This window comes from Miscanthus floridulus, chromosome 14 (assembly GCF_019320115.1).
Source record: "Miscanthus floridulus cultivar M001 chromosome 14, ASM1932011v1, whole genome shotgun sequence".
NCBI lineage: Eukaryota > Viridiplantae > Streptophyta > Magnoliopsida > Poales > Poaceae > Miscanthus > Miscanthus floridulus.
Window position 1 is genome coordinate 85,789,601 of NC_089593.1, and position 11,477 is coordinate 85,801,077.

General features: G+C 46.2%; 1 long non-coding RNA gene across 1 annotated transcript; it reads right to left on the reverse strand.

The window, feature by feature from the left end:
• Positions 1-7,628: 7,628 nt before the first annotated feature.
• On the reverse strand, positions 7,629-9,115 carry LOC136505760 (uncharacterized). The gene is made up of 4 exons (XR_010771307.1): positions 8,719-9,115; positions 8,466-8,623; positions 8,081-8,291; positions 7,629-7,976 (listed from the first exon to the last, which is right to left on the reverse strand). It is a non-coding gene; the product is annotated as an uncharacterized lncRNA (long non-coding RNA).
• Positions 9,116-11,477: the final 2,362 nt, after the last annotated feature.

Genomic DNA, 11,477 nt, shown 5'->3' on the forward strand with positions numbered 1-11,477 from the left:
CCTACCATACCATCTCTACAAATCATGCATTTGTAGGGGCGGTTCCCAGACCGCCCCTACAAATCGATTTGTAGAGGCAGCTGGTGTTATCAGCCGCCCCTACAACACAAACCAAACAAAAAACTAAAGAGTGAGATGATGGTGGACTACTTCATTTTACAAACCAAACACCCCATGTAGGTATGGTTTTATAATGCACTCCAATCTACCTAACCCATAAATAATTGTGCAATCTAGAACTAATCATATCAACTAACCTATATACTAATCTAGAAAAGGTAAATGTCACACAAATCATGTATAATAAGAGCAAGTCAAGAAAGAGAAATGATAGGAGACAAAGATTTATTCCATGATATCGTTAGCCAAAACACCCCCCTAGTTCATGTTGGAGCTTCACAGAAGGATATGCTTCCAGTCACTAAGTCTTGTCAAGTGACGGTGTTGGAGCCGCCTCTACAGTGTATTTTTTTACCAAAAAAAATTCAAATTACCAATATGTGCTCCCCCAAATCATCCTATGACGAGTAAAATACATGATCAAGTATCCTGTCAAACTTGACTGTAATATTGTGGCCCAAACAAGATTATTTCGCCAAAAATTTCTAAACATCTTCTATAGTACAAGAATCGCAATAATAACAAACAGACTCATATTATGACAACAAAACATATATCTATATCACAAAAAGACCAAGCAAGCATGGTACATTGAGCTGTGTAGATGGCAGCAGCTGCTAGCATAGATGGGCAGAACTGGAGCATCTCGTATTCGACAAGACTCAGCTCGATCATGAAGAAAGACAGGAGTTCGAGCTGTCCAGTAGTATAAAGATTTTGTTAGGGTTTATGTACTTGTACAGCAAACCTATAGCTTACATGATTTATTGATCACAAAAACAGGAGTATGTATTAGTATCTTACCTTCTTCTCAGATTGTGCTGCCTTTAGAAACCTTCTCATGAAACAGTATGGAGTCGACACCGACATATTGAAATTAAGTGTGTTCACTATCCTCCTCTCCTGCAGAGATTTCAATGTCAGTTATCTGTTTTTTTTTTGCACTAAAAATCAACATGCAGCACATTTTTTACCATTTCAAGAATATCAGCCCTTGTGTAGGCGCGATCACAGATTAAGATCAGATCCTCGACCACCGGTACGCTCACTTCTTCATACTTGCACGCGAGCAACATAGCAGTTACACCAACTAACTGAAGCTTCTTTCGCACCACAGTTTCACGTGCCAAGAATCTATCTATGACGTGCCAAGAACACAATATGTAGTCTACTCAGTAGCAAAGCCACGCAATGGTTTATTGGTATGTTTTCCGCTAAAGAAGATGTAAGCTGCCATGAAACTAATCATGTCACATATAACATGATCCCACGAAATAGTAAAATCTTATATATATGGAAGAAAGAGTATGAACCAAGTGCCCAGGTATACGGCTGCAGGCAGGTGGAACATTTACTATCAGGGAAACTATTATATGAGATTTGCTTAACACACCACAGCACTGATCCATTTTGTCACCCTAGTACATTAGTATATGCTATTATATAGGAATAGAATATATTCGAGCAAAAACAATGAATGGTCATGCTAAATTATATTTTTTCCAGCAGCAATAAGATAAAAGCTATCATAAGTGTATCTGACTTGAAAGTTGAAAACACAATGCATAAACATCGATGCAATTGAACACCTAGAAGATGGGTTAGATCTGTGTTTTTACTTCAAGATGAAGAATAATATATTATGCCTGTTTGGAGCAAAACATAGTTCTTTCACAGGAATAGGCAAAACTCCTTTGGAGTCCATTCTGTTTCCTCCAAATTGGAATAACTCCATTCCAAACAGCATGCATTGACCAACAAAGATGCACCTTTTTCAAGTGCGATTCCTAACCTAGAGTCTAGACCATAATAATGGTCAATAGATGCTATTTCACAATAAACTCCTCACGAGGTTAACCTTCCTTTCATCTTGTTACGGTTAACTAAACAAGCTCACAAACCATAATTGCATAGAAACTTGAAAATACTTACAGAAATGCTTGCTTAATGCATCTAAGCTAACTTGGAAGAAATTGTACGAACAAGTAGAAGCCTTACCTTCCTCCAGATCTGATGAACGAATCCCACATTCTACGGACCTACAACAGAGACAATATAAAGACAAGTTGATTGAGTAGGTATATTGAGTAATTGCCCATGCCATGAAGTGAAAATTATCAGGTTATTTGTTAGGTTACGAAGCCTAGTTTGTATTTCTCTGATTTACACCACCTTCTTGAGAATTGACATTCTGTGGAGGCTTCCTTGATTCCTCAGCAGTCTGAATAACATCCTTAACAACATCAGTTCGAGCAGCAGATGCAGCTTGGCGCTCCTCTTCCTCGACTGCAGCCTTAACACGCTCGAGGTATTTATCATCCTCTTCAGGAATAAAATGACCTAAAACATTTAACATAAAAAGAAACTCATATATCCATCTCTTGTATTTACACTGAACAAAATAAAAAAGGGAAAATCAACACCACCAACGGAAAAAGAAAAGTTTGCAGTCTTGAAGAGACAGGAGCCTTTTGTGATTCCAAAAAGTTTGTGCTAGTGGGATCATACATAGGTAGGAGCAGATTTGTATTGCCAAATGGATATGACATCCTCTTCTCTTAAAAAGAGAAAAGGATCATTACAGGCATATGTGCTCCAGCGGTTCAGCCTTCGGCATGCAAAATGCCAGAATATGAATAACATAGTATTTAAGGTCAGAAAAACACAATGATAACCCATCTCTTCACTTTAGTAAAAGTCCATCATGGGAATTGTTGTTTCACTGTGTAAGTCAACTAGGAAAATAAAGTCTAGTCAGTAGGCACCATAATTTTTCCCGCCACAGCCCATGCTTTCAAGGCACAATAATAACATGAATGATTAAGTACTAATATATTTATTAACTAAATACAAAATAATCCAATTATTAATTATTTTGTAGATAATACAACTCATTCATGTATAGAACATATTTTGTAAAACAGAGAATGTAAATAAATAAATAGGAAAATAAGAATATCTTACCTTGTTTCTTCATTTTTTGAACTCTTATAGACCGAAGCTCCTAGAGTTTCTCGACCATTAGGGCAAGCTCCAGCTAGAAGTACCAGATTTCAAATTGCCAATTGGGAAAATTATCTTATTCAGGATAAAGAATATTATGATGATATTATTAACTCAAAAATGTCCACAGAATCATTAGTAGATTAAAGTATAAAGAAATTTGAATGACTACTCAATTCTTCATGAACTGATTGCAAGATAGCTCTCTCTAAAAAAACAAGAAAATAGGTGAATGATATCCCTGAAGATTGCTTGCACTAAGACAAGTATAGAGATCAGAGGGTTTCTAGAGTAATAAGAAAACTAGATAAAGGTCACAAGAATAAAAAAGGCACGACTTAAAATGTTGCAACCAAACTTATACAAACGAAAAATCATTGGTTTGTATCAATGTTCAGTAGTATGCGGTATGCGCTTGCACACAACTAGTAAAAGACTGTTCTGAAACACCCTAGAGAAGAGAACTTTCACAGGACAGCCTAGGCATGGAATTTTATTCCATGGTACCTCAGATTCTAGACGCTTTCTTTCCTCATTTGCTTTCTTTCTAGCAATCTGCTGCATGCTTTCCACCTGATTTACAGGTACAAAAGTGAATACATTAGCTTTGAAGCAACAATAATGCCCTACTGCAATATATCTTTAATTGTGAAACAAATTTCACAAATACGAGAAAGCACCTTCCACTTTGCAATGTCCTTGGCTATTTGCTTAGCCCTCCATTCATCAGCTTCCTAATCAATTCTATCATAATCTGCGCGCTCCTGTGAAACAACAAGACAAGAGATGCCATAGCAACCCACCCAGACCGCAGGCGTTTTGATGCTAAAACAAGACAAGCAAACGAACTAGCCTGAGCTCAGATCTGATCCGCTAAGGCCTATCATGAATCCCATAGCAATCGAACAGATATAAGCGCCACGCGCACCATTCCCACACAAAGAAATCTGCATCTACGGCTACCTAAGCTCAGATCTGATCCGCTAAGGCCGCGGCGGAGGGGGGGTCACTCACCTTGCTTGTGGTCGGTGCCCTTCTCGACCGTGTGGCACTGCGCGCACTTGGTCTTGAAGATCTTCTCGCCTGCCTTGGGGTTCCCCGGGGGAGCCTCCGAGAACGACGCCATCGCCGCAAGCAGATATCTGAGTCTAAGCCGACAGAGAAGAGGAGGAGGCCAACCGCAACTTCTTCGCCTCCTTAAGGAGCTTCATGGAGCAGATGAAGAGACAGGCACATCCGGAGAGAGAGATCGAGACAGAGGGAGAGGTAGAGGAAGAGACAGGCACCTAGGGTTTCATGGAGCAGACGAGATGTCACATCGGGGGCAACCGAGCCGGCGACCACCGGTAGGTGCCGTGCCTGGGGACAGCAGCCGTTGGGGTCCCCGCAGCCAGGGGCGGCCACCCACCACCCGCTGCACCGGCGACTTGGCCGGGGCCGCCGTCGCCGCGCCCCTGAGGGGCAAGGGGGGAGGGGGCGCGAGGGGGGAGAGGCGTGGAGGAAGAGGAGGGCGGCTGCGGCGTCCGCTGGCCCACTCACGCCAGCCGCCGTCGCCCTGGCCGCTGCTCGCGTCTGGAGGGGGAGAGAGCGTAGAGGAGAGAAAGAGAGGGGAGGGGAAGAGAAGCTCTGAAGATATTTTTCGACTGTGCTCTAGAATATATAGTCAGAGTCATTTGTAGGGGCGGCTGGTGATTGAGCCACCCCTACAAATAGAAACACCGGGGGCGGCTGGTGAGTGAGCCGCCTCTGTAAATCAGATCGATTTGTAGAGGCGGCTCGTATCACCAGCCGTCCCTGCTGTTTCATTTGTAGGGGCGGCTGGTCTCTGGGCTCCCGAGCACGCCACTATAGGAGCGGCTCCATCACCGGCCGTCCCTAAAAAAAATTGTTCCACTGCTACAAACCGTTTTTCACGTAGTGAATTTTTTTGGTGCACCACAGTAACACAACGTGGTTTCGCCCTTGATTTTACCTATTGTCTCACCGGGGACATGGTTGGAGCATGTTCCCAAATGAAGTTCGTTGCCTCTCACACTAAGTCATATAGGAATGCAATACGCCCATCGCCAACAGAGCCCCTATGTAGTTGGTTTTGTTTTTGTAAATCTCTCTCTAAATATATAGGGAATAAGTGCATTATATAGACTCTCCAAAATTTCTATTTTGGGTTGTGAATAGAAAACACTAAACAAAATGAAGGATTTTATTATTTGGATAAATTTGTCAACATTAGTTTAGATTTTCGTATATTTTTCTTAAATAAAAATGGTGTTTTTCAAATGTTTTGGAATTAATTTGACGGACTTTTGTTGATGTTGTGCTTGTCTGATGTTTGTTTTTAGTGTCTGTGAGTGCAAATGGTTTCAAAATACGATAGGACGATGTTTTTTTCTCTCCAGGAAATTTTCCAACCTTTTCTAGAATTAAATTCCTTTTTCCTTGAACTTAATCCTTTTCCTCGATCATCTCAATAATATTTTCATGAGTTCCAAACTCTTTCTTTTGATCCATCATGTTCATATCTACCTTGAGAAAAATTTTTCAAAATTTTCTCTAAATTTTTGTGTTTTTTTTGTGTGGCTTAAATATGATTTCAAGAATTTTCTAGAATTATTTTTAAACAGGAAATAAATCCCGAAATTAAGAAATTCCTAAACATTTCCAAACCCTAGTCCTACTAGTATAATGCCCGTGCTAACGCTACGGCAGAACATAGTCAAACAAATCAAGAAACTAAAAGGCTAAATCCACCATTGCCCTCAAGCTCAAAATACAACTACTGAAAAGTATATCAAGTACTTGCTTCATTTAAACGTTGTACGCTGCGACAATATCAATAACTGAAGAGAATCAACTAATCATTTATCGACTACCGTAATCTAATAACAATGAAGTGAATATTTTTTTTCTTCCTCTCACGCCAGGAAAGGAGAGGGCGAGGCAACCACACGCACATCGTCCCATGTGCCCGCTCCTCTCGCTGGCTCAAGCTGGACCACCAGGGGACTGCACTCCTCTTGCTGGACCGCCCCGTGCTGGCCTCTGAGCCAGGGACCGCGCCGGCCGACCGAGCGAGCTAATCCATTGATTCTATACAGAAATTTTCATATGCAATATTGTGAAAATATAGTGAGAAGCAATGAATCCACCATACCATAGGTTCTATCATTTCACAAGGGAAACATCAATGCCCTTTAGCCAAGAAGTAACCTCACATAGTATTAAAATCAGAAATTCAACATCCCTAGCAACATAGAGTATGAACAATTGAAAGTGGATATCATCAAAGCGACCATAGTTCATAATCCATAAAATATTGCAAGCCTTGCCAGAAGGAACGGGGCCTGATAATGACTATATTAGGAGGGGATATACATTTGCTTTTTTGACTCGTTCCTTGATAACTACGAAACCAAATCAACAAGTGTATGATCCTCATTCCTGCAACAGAGCACAACTGTTTATTTCAGACGCAGCAAACTCTGTTTAGAGAAAAAATTGCAAACTGATGGTCAAATTACTAAAGATTGGAAATAGAGGTTAGTGCTACAATACTCAGTTTAAATGGTCATGGTTACTTTACTACTATTCAACCAGAGGCACAATGAGGCAGTTATGCATGCATGAGTATATAAGCAGTCAACCTTTTTTAAAAAAAATGGTAAACAACCATTCTGATTCATTGTTAAGTTAATCCAATGAAGGATGCCATTTAGCTTCAACCAACTGTAGCTTCACTGGCAATATTGTAATGCACTAAAAATAGAACCAAATAGGAATGATTAGCACTGGTTTTAGTCTCAGTACAAACACAAGATGCATAGGGATGCTACTGAAAAAGGAGGAAAAAAACTAAAATTCTAAACCAGGGAGAACCCAATGTAAATCAGTCTGAGTCGAGATCTTAAATGAGTACATGATAAATGAGCACATGAGCTGGACCAGCTAATACAGGAAGCTTGATTGATAGAGACAAAAGGCAAGAATCCGCTATAGGAAATATTCAGAAGTGGACATTTTAAGGAACAGCTCGCGGGCGTCTCGAATCCCTTTTGGGGGTGGTCAGGAAAACAAGCAAGCTTTAGGGATTGCAAGACGAATCAACAGAGAGGGTGAGCAATATTTAGAGCCAAGTCGAAGATTCTAATGATCCAAGCATTTAATTTGCAAAGACTGGAATTTTGGGCAAAAACAAGTCGATGTTCCTCTCCGCGTACCTGAGAACTCGCCAAGCAGGAGGAACCGAGTCCAGGTTCTTGAGCTCATCCTTGCATGCTCAAGGTGCCGAGAAGTCAATGCCCGATTGAGGATCGGCACAAATGAAATTGGGACTTGGCTGGCTTTTACTTACCTGCCGGTGTCAGGACCGTGGTGCCCTGTCCCTCGAGCTGCAACTCCGCACGGACCTTCTTGACCATGGCACTGGGCTTCTCGAATGGTGAGATTTTTCTAGGGGCGGCCGGAGAGGAGGAAGAGCAGGCAAGCAAGCCCGCGACTGGCCGAAGTGCATCCATCCAGCCCGCGCGACGCGGCGGCGCCCGCGGCTCTGCTGCCCGGTCTGGCGGCCGACGGCCCCAGAGCTCGGGGCTGCACATGGATTGTTTGTCCACGCTGCGACCGGGCCTGCCACTGCCGGATTCAGAGGCCTGCTCCCCGTTGCCCGAAACCCTAACCCTAGCTGCCGCCGGCAGCGGCGGAGGAGCGGATGCCGCTGAAGCGTTCGTGGCTGGCAGCGAGGACTTCTTCTCGTCTCTGGCCAGGCAGGTTAGCATGCTCTCAACATCTCCAGTGTATTTATTGGTTGCATAGTGCTCCAGCAATCGATCACGGAAAGGAACACCAAAATAAAGTGCCTGAAACAGGACACAGTGAGATCCCACACTGAGAACAGTATCTCATCTTTGTCTAAATGTTATTGACCGAATGCCAAAGGTGTGGAGGCCGAAGTAGCACTGACCCTTAGGTAAGTGCTTGTCCAGCGCCTTCTCCAGCCAGGAGGGTATTGCACCCATTTCCACTCCCACCCATCATCATCGTGTTACGATATCAGGTCTGACGCCAACAATATGGCCACAGTATGTATAGGCAAATTGTCCAGTGGTGTGCTGTGCTGAGCTAAGTCCATACTGCTAAACAACTACATGATACTGTTTTGATCACTTGCACTGCTGTCAATTGAGAGCGCGACATCAGTACATGGTGCATCAGCAGGCAAAATTAGCACATATAAGTTTTGTCAAAGACTCAGTAGAGGTAGAACAAAATGAAAACAAAAACAGTTCTGGAATGGGGAGTTTATCACTGAAAAGAAAAAAGGAATTGATTTCGTGAACAATCCTGACCTTCCTGAATGGGAAGAGTGAACCTCGCAGGTTTCTTATCAGCCAATTTGACATCAACATATTTGTTGCCATATGGAGAATTTACAGCAGTCCATATCCCATCTTGAAGACCTTGCCATTCAGCCGCCTCACAGTGGCATAAATCCATAGAGGCATTCCTGCAAAGGTAAAGTTCTTCAGTTTTTCGAACACTAAGAATGTCTACATTTACAGTCTGGAAGAGTCAAAACATCAGTTAACTATGGAAGCGAACCTCTATTTTCCAATCAAACTTTCAGGAATCGATTGAGAGACATTCATTTTGACACAAATTTGGCTTGCATTACCGTGAAGATGTAACCTTGGCAGTCCAGATATGAGGAATCGCTCACAAAATTGTCCAGCCAAGGGGGAGAGAACAAATGAAACCTCTAGATTTTCCAAGGTAACACATGTACGTACGTAACCAATCTAGCAGAGGGGAAGCAAACCATAGTGCACTGTGGGCTGCGTCGGGGCTGCTGGCCGATGACCTGCGGGCTTCTCCCATCATGGCCGGGAATAGCCGGGAAAGGAAGAGGGAGAGCAAGGAAAGGCGGGAGGACGGGAGGATCCAGCCGAAGAGGCACCAGATCCGGAGGCGCGCCAGGTTCCGGTCTCACAGGCCGACGCGAGCAACCTCGATGGTAGGGGTACCGCGCGCCATCGTGGTTCGGCGCCTCAGGTAGGCGAGAAAATTGCTATTTCGCCATTATGAAACGTGGGCTTCGCTCTTTTGTCATCCCGCAAATGGGATTCGTCCGTTTGTCATTTTCAAAGGCGACGCACCGCCAGAATATCCTGGACCATGTACCGTATTTTGATTTTGAATTTTTTTTCGTTATTTCCTTTCCCCTTCTACCCAGGAAAGCCCTTTTGTGAACGACGGGCTCCGGGGGATGCCATGGGTGACATTGTGATGGGATTCACACTACTACTTCTCCGCCCAGACCGAATGCCCTCCTCAGTCTGCTCCACTCCTCTTCCTCTCGGTCTCCTTCCTTTTCTTCTCAACAAGCAAATCACCAGCGCGCTAAGGCCAAGTATTACCACAATCGCAGCACCTCCAAGGACCCCGGCCAATACAAACTTCCATTTGCCCCCTCTCTTGCTCGTTGACGGCATCGGCCGCACCTATGGTGGCCGTGGCTCCGGCAATGGCAATGATGACATGGGGCCCAACGCTAGCCTCACCCCGTTCCTCGTGTAGAACTCCTCACAATCCCCACGGCTGTGCTGGCTTGCTGCACCAGACAAGCAGTTCATTCTGAAATCCGCTACACCATCGGTCCCATTCTGAAACCCAGCTCCGGTGAGGTTGTTGGCGGAGAGATCGAGAACGCGGAGACCAGGGATTGAGAAGAGCGACGGCGGGATAGAGCCCGAGAGGTTGTCACCGGAGAGAACAAGGGTGGTCAGGTTCCCAGACATCCCAAGATCGGTCGGGAGCTTGCCATTGACGCGTGCGGAGCGGAGGTCAATGACGGCGAGCGACGGCGGCAGGCCGCGGCCGAACCAGGACGGGATCTGGCCGGGGAGCAGGAACCCCGAGGCGTTGAACGCCTTGAGCGCGGTGAACCGCCGGAGCTGGTCGACAGCGAAGGCCGCACGCCGGGCGCCCGCGCGGGTGCGGCGGAGCCCGGAGAGGCGGAGCTCCGTGACGCGGCCGGCGCGGCAGGAGACGCCCGACCAGAAGACGCAGGGGTCGGCCCTGTCGGGCCAGTCGCTGGCGTGCACGCCGAGGGACGCGCGCACACCGTGGAGCGCCGCGACGTCCTGCCGCGCGAGCGCGAGCGCGGCCTGGGCGCACCCTGGATGGGTGAGGGGTAAAAGGGGAAAGAAAATAACGAAAAAAAATTCAAAATCAAAATACGGTACATATACTGGTCCAGGGCATTCTAGCGGTGCGTCGCGTTTGAAAATGGCAGACAGGCGAATCCCATTTGCGGGATGGCAAAAGAGCGAAGCCCACGTTTGATAATGGCGAAATAGCAATTTTCTCCAGGTAGGCGTGCCATGCCGGGGGGAGGAGGGGGAGGGCGGGCGTCCGCTCCGGTACGCCGTCTGACCTTGGGCGGACACGACGCCTAGCGGTGGCAGGTGCGGTGCGAGTGAGAGGCGGAGCAGGCGATGAAGGTATGGGGAGGCGTGAGGGAGAGATGGAGGGAGAAGTGGAGGGCGGCAGCCCGCGCCGCGCTCGAGGGGCTGCAATGACGGGGGAGGAGGCGGACTGGCAAAGGCGCAGCACGGGGCTGGGTCGCGGACGCCCAGCGGATGTTTTGGTGAGGCCGGGTCCTGCTTTCCGTAGGAGAGTGGGGGCGCCGGGCAGCCTTGGTTGCCGCGGTGCCTGGCGGCCGGCGGCCTAGTGGGAGAGGAGAGTGACGAGTCGCGCGCGCGTGGGGGTGGAGGAGCCACGTCTGTGGGAGAGGGAGGGGCGTGTGGGATGCGGGGAGGAGAGAGGGCGCGGCGTGGCCGTGCGGGGTGCGGATGCGTGAGAAGCCTGGCATCACATCGAATTCTGGTCATCAGATTTAATTTAGGTATTTTATTAGCTCTTAATTTTAATGGAAATAAATTTTTGTGTGCATTTTCCTGAGTGTATAATGGTTAGAGGCTCTCAGCGGGGGACGTTTTTCTAGGGGGGCCTAGTATAATTTTGATTGGTCCATTATAGTAGAGATACATATGCCTGTGTAGTCCTCGACGTGTAGGTTCCAGAAGTACGACCGCTTTCGCGAGCCGCCAGTCGTAGCTCCGTACATCTATCGTCGAAGTTGTGCATCTCTAGGTTTCTGGCGAACCTTCGGCGAACGTTTCCGACCATCTTCGGCGTCCTCCGTGGAAACCGTCACTGCTGCGAGGTTTCCCTCGTCGTCCTCTACGTCGACACGCCTTTCCTTTTGTGAATCCGTGATCCATTCATCGTTTCCCTATCCCTTCTTTCTCTACTCCGGCGAGGAGCTCCATAAACGGGTCGTCTTCCTTCATCTCCGG